Below are 6,081 nucleotides of genomic sequence, written 5' to 3'. Positions count from 1 at the left end.
CTGTGACCATCTTGACAGCTCTAGCCCCATTGGAGACAGAGATTCTGAGTGACGGGAAAAGTTTGCAAGATTGATGCCAAAGATCATGAGAAGCCTTAAGAAGCAAATGAACAGAAAGTGTAGCTGGCACCTCTGGCCTCCCTAAGTTATAGATCATCTTCTATCTCAAAGGCCCCCACTGCCTTTCACAAACTACACTTTGCAACTTCCTCACTCACACAGAATACAGAGGAATCATTTCACCCATCACTAAGACAAGCCACCTCTCGGGTCAGGCCCAGCAGTGATTAACAGCCATACAGTAACACTGTTTTCACAGGGCTATTGACCTCGTGGCTGGGGGAAAGCAGTAGATATGATAGATCTTCATTTTAGTGAGGCTTTTGATACAGTCCAACGTGACGTTTTTAATAAGCAAATTAGAGAAATATGGTCTGGATGGAATTACTATAAGGTGAATGCACAACTTGTTGGCAAAAGCATACTCAAAGAGCAGCTGTCAATGGTTCGCTATCACACGGGGAGAATGTATCTGGTGGGGTCTCATAGGGGTCACTCCTGGGTCTCGTACCAGTCAATATTTTCATTAATGACTTGGATACTGGAGTGGAGAGTAATTCTAAAATGTAAAGTACATTGAAACCCCGGTTGTTTAACTCTCTTGACTGGACTAGTGTTATAAAACTAATTATAAAGTTAAAAAGCTAAGACTATTAACGACACTGAGAGTCATTTAATTACTTAACCATTTCAGCAGGTTGGTTACTCTAATTAAGACTGACTAGTAGCTAAGCATTAACATCATTCAACAGCTAAATTTAGACATAGTATCAGATAACCAAGTATAAACTCAATGAAGTAACTAGATTACAGGAACTATCATTCAAGTTGATCTCAAAACTTTTAAACTAAAAATGAATCAGGGGGAAATTAGACACATCGGACAGGGCAATATAACTGAAAGTAACATCAATTTACACAAAAGCTAGCAAGCTACCAGAGGCAATCCTGGCAATTACAGGTCGGTGAGCCTAACTCCAATATCAGGCAAATTAGTTGAAACTATAGAAAATAACAGAATTGTCGGACTCATAGATAAACACAATATGTTTTGAAAAAATCAACATGGCTTTTATAAAAGGAAATCATGCCTCACCAATCTATTGGAATTCTTTGAGGGTGTTGGCAAGCATGTGGACAAGGGTGATCCAGTTGACATAATGTACTTGGACTTTCAGAAAGCCTTTGACAATGCTCTTCACCAAAGGCTCTTAAGCAAAGTAAGCAGTCATGGAATAGAATCATAGAATCATAGAATATTAGAGTTGGAAGGGACCTCAGGAGGTCATCTAGTCCAACCCCCTGCTCAAAGCAGGACTTACCTCAGCTATATCATCCCAACCAGGGCTTTGTCAAGCCTCAGATTAAAAACCGCTAAGGATGGAGATTCCACCACCTCCTTAGGTAACCCATTCCAGTGCTTCACCACCCTCCTAGTAAAAAACTTTTTCCTAATGTCCAACCTAGACCTCCCGCCCTGCAACTTGAGACCGTTGCTCCTTGTTCTGTCATCTGCCACCACCGAGAACAGCCTAGCCCCATCCTCCCTGGAACCCCCTTTCAGGTAGTTAAAGGCCGCTATCAAATCCCCCCTCACTCTTCTCTTTTGCAGACTAAACAAGCCCAGTTCCCTCAGCCTCTCCTCATAAGTCCTGTGCTCCAGCCCCCTCATCATTTTTGTTGCCCTCTGCTGCACTCTCTCCAACTTCTCCACATCCTTTTTGTAGTGGGGGGCCCAAAACTGGACACAATATTCTAAATGTGGCCTCACCAATGCTGAATAGAGGGGAATAATCACTTCCCGTGACCTGCTGGCAATGCCCCTCCTAATGCAGCCCAATATGCTATTAGCCTTTTTGACAACCAGGGCACACTGCTGACTCATATCCAGCTTTTTATCCACTGTTACCCCCAGGTCCTTTTCTGCAGAGCTGCTGCCCAGCTCGTCGGTCCCCAGTCTATAGCTGTGCATGGGATTCTTCCTTCCTAAGTGGAGGACTCTGCACTTGTCCTTGTTGAACCTCATTAGATTTCTTTTGGCCCAATCCTCCAGTTTAGGTCACTCTGTATCCTATCCCTACCTTGCAGGGTATCTACCACTCCCCCCAGCTTAGTGTCATCCGCAAACTTGCTGAGGGTGCAATCTACCCCATCCTCCAGATCATTAATAAAGATGTTGAACAAAACCGGCCCCAGGACCGACCCCTGGGGAACTCCACTTGTGACCGGTTGCCAGCTAGACATGGAGCCATTGATCACTACTCGTTGAGCCCTATGCTCTAGCCAGTTCTCTATCCATTTTATAGTCCATTCATCCAACCCATACTTCTTTAACTTGCTGATAAGAATACTGTGAGAGACAGTATCAAAAGCTTTGCTAAAGTCAAGGTATATCACATCCACCGCTTTCCCCACATCCACAGAGCCAGTCACCTCTTCATAGAAAGCAATCAGGTTGGTCAGACATGACTTTCCCTTGGTGAATCCGTGTTGACTGTTCCTGATCACCTTCCTCTCTTCCAAGTGCCTTAAAATGGATTCCTTAAGGACCTGCTCCATGATTTTTCCAGGGAATGAGGTGAGGCTGACCGGTCTGTAGTTCCCTGGATCCTCTTTCCTCCCTTTTTTGAAGATAGGCACTATATTTGCTTTTTTCCAGTCCTCAGGGACCTCCCCCTGTTGCCACGAGCTTTCAAAGATAATAGCCAATGGCTCTGAAATCACCTCAGCCAACTCCCTCAGCACCCTCAGCACCCTCAGGAATAAGAGGGAAGGTCCTCTCATGGTTCAGTAACTGGTTAAAAGATGGGAAACAAAGGGTAGGAATAAAAAGTCAGTTTTCAGAATGGAGAGAGTTAAATAGTGGTGTCCCACAGCGGTCTGTACTGGGACCAGTGCTGTTCATCATATTTATAAATGATTTGGAAAAAGGACTAAACAGAGAGGTGGCAAAATTTGCAGATGATGCAGAATTACTCAAGATAGTTAAGTTCAAAGCAGACTGCAAAGAGTTACAAAGGGATCTTACAAAACTGGGTGACCGGGCAACAAAATTACAGATGAAATTCAGTGTTGATAAATGCAAAGTAATGCATGTTGGAAAACAACATCTCAACTATACACAGAAAATGATGGGGTCTAAATTAGCTGTTACCACTCAAGAAAGAGATCTTGGAGTCATTGTGGGTAGTGGCCTGAAAACATCCACTCAATGTGCAGTGACAGTCAAAAAAGCTAACAGAATGGAACAGATTCCACATGAGGAGAAATTAAAATGACTGGGTCTGTTTAGTTTAGAAAAGGGATGATTAAAGGGGGGGAGGGATATGATAGAGGTCTTTAAAACCATGAATGGCATGGAGAAAAAGTGTTATTTAACTCTTCACATAACACAAGGACCAGGAGTCCCCAATAAAATTAAGAGGCAGCAGATTTAAAACAAACCAAGAAGTACTTCTTCACCCCACAAGTCAACTAGTGGAAACGGTTGCCAGGGGATGTTGTGAGGCCAAAAGTAGAACTGGGTTCAAGAAAGAATTAGATGAGTTCATTGAGGAGAGGTCCATCAATGGCAATTAGCCATTGTCTGGGTGACCCTAAACCTCCGACTGCCAGAAGCTGGGACTGGATGACAAGGGATGGGTCACTCAATAATTGCCCTGTTCTGTTCATTCCCTCTGAAGCACCTAGCACTGGCCACTGTGGCAAGACAGGATCTTGGGCTAGATCAGCCATTGGTCTGACCCAGTCTGGCCACACTTATGTTTGTACCTTCCTTTATACCACCTAAGAGATTGGCAGGCAAGGGGGGTGGGTGTCTTTCTAAAGATCTCTCCAGTTAAAGGGAAAGGGGAAAAGGGATGTTGTTAAAAAGAAAGCCTGACTTAACACTTCACATTTCAAAGGCTTTAACTGTTTTTCCTTTTCTGTATCTTTAAAAAAAGGTTAAAAGAATTTTCAGTGGTGTGTTTGCCCCCGTACTGAGCAGGCTGAGGTCTCTATATGGCAAACCCAGCTCCTTGTTTGAAACGGTTTCATGTTGGACAGTGCGACGCTCCTCAGAGGTACCCAGGGTTGGGAGGCAGCTCGCCACCACCTGCCCGTAGCGTGAGGAAGTGTTGTCAGCGCCCTGGACCCACCAGCCTCTGCCAGCACAAGCCCTGCCCTCCGGGCACCCGCAGGCCTTGCTCGCTCTGCGTATGTGGTGAGAGGCACCCACCAACCCCCGACCCCTCTGAATGTCCCTGACATTGTCCAGCCCTGACCTACTGAATGCTCACAGAATTACCAGGCTGGCGGCTCCCAAAGGAACAGTTTGCCCCAGCATATCTGTGGATGTGGGGAAGGCGGTGGACGTGATATACCTTGACTTTAGCAAAGCTTTTGATACAGTCTCCCACAGTATTCTTATCAGCAAGTTAAAGAAGTATGGGTAGGATGAATGGACTATAAAATGGATAGAGAACTGACTAGAGCATAGGGCTCATTGAGTAGTGATCAATGGCTCCATGTCTAGCTGGCAGCTGGTCACAAGTGGAGTGCCCCAGGGGTTGGTCCTGGGTCCGGTTTTGTTCAACATCTTCATTAATGATCTGGAGGATGGGGTAGGTTGTACCCTCAGCAAGTTTGCAGATGACACTAAGCTGGGGAGAGTGGTAGATACCCTGGAAGGTAGGGCTAGGATACAGAGTGACGCCCTATGTCTAATGCATATTCAGTGGGGATTTCTCCCCTCTTCCTTATTTGTTTTTCCTCACCCCACTAACGTTGAGGTTCCCTTCTCCGGTAGGTTAGTATATTAATGATCTCATTTTATTATCATACACATCAATTCATTGCCATGGCACTCTTGTGGTCAGACAGCTGTGGATGTTCTATCAGAAAGTCAGTGTTAGCTCGTGTTCCTGGGGTGGTTGGTGTCATTATAGACAAAATCCCCCCTTACACACTGTATTTCCAGTTCCCTAAAACGTAGGGGTGAGTGTTAGGCCACTGATCTGTAGCAAAGTTCATAGGCCTCAAGGCTAATATCTGAAGCCAATATCTTACAGGAAACAGGCCTGTTGGTTTACTGCTGAATAAAATAAATGTTAAAGCTAGTCCCATGGGCTACAAGTCCCCCCTTGTTAGGGTGATTGTTAACGAGCCTTATCACATGAATTTAGGACCTCACCCTTTGTTTAAACCCTTATTTTTTATGTACCACAATAGATGACAGATAAAAGGGGAAGCACCACCTGCCCAATTAGTATGTGTGTCTTCGGGGTGTAACAAAAATGTCAGCCTGTGACCTTGCACTCCAATTGACCATAAAATATCTTCGATGTTTGGATATTACTCAGTATTGGTCATCTCCACTATACGTCACTCTTCTCATAAGAGCCTTGTTGTCAGTTGTCGGCTTGGTGCTGAGACCCAGGCCTGACCACTGCCCTGAGGAGAAGCTGCCAGGGCTGCCTGTCGGCTGGAGCCCCAAAGACCTGCCAGAGCTACCTGGGCCCTGAGAGCCGGAGGAGCTCGTGGGCCTCTGTGACCTGGAGGAGCTCCCGACACCAGCATGGCCGAGGGCCTGCTGGGGCTGCCCCTCGCGTTCTACCCCGAGGAGCTGGCCTGCGACCTGGACCACGGGCACAGGGGCCCAGGGGTGGAGGGAAGTAGCCCGGCGGTAGCTGACTGGCGTCTGGCTGCGTTAAAGCCGGAGCACCAGTCAGCAAGTTGCAGCTGGAGCCCCTCTGACCCTGTGGCAGGACGCCTTGCCAGGGCTAGGGCCCTGGGCCGGGACGCAGTGAAGTCGGGAGGCCTGCGTCCCCCTCCCTCATCACCCTCGGCCTGCAAAGCCTCGAGAGGCCGTAGCCAGGTTACTTTGCCTGCCCCCCCGTGCCGGAGAGTCCGGGCCACAGACTGCTTGCTCGCCCCGCCTGAGGGTTGAGGCCCAGGGCTTTGGGGATGTCCCAGCTAGGCCGAAGAGGCCCAGAAACGGCCACTTTCCCTCCTATAGCTGAAGCCTCCGCACAGGACGTA

Source organism: Emydura macquarii, unplaced genomic scaffold (assembly GCF_026122565.2).
Source record: "Emydura macquarii macquarii isolate MOO-44397 ecotype Brisbane River unplaced genomic scaffold, CSIRO-AGI_Emac_v2 contig_3511, whole genome shotgun sequence".
In the NCBI taxonomy this organism is placed as follows: Eukaryota; Metazoa; Chordata; order Testudines; family Chelidae; genus Emydura; species Emydura macquarii.
Note: the sequence above shows the minus strand (reverse complement) of the source record.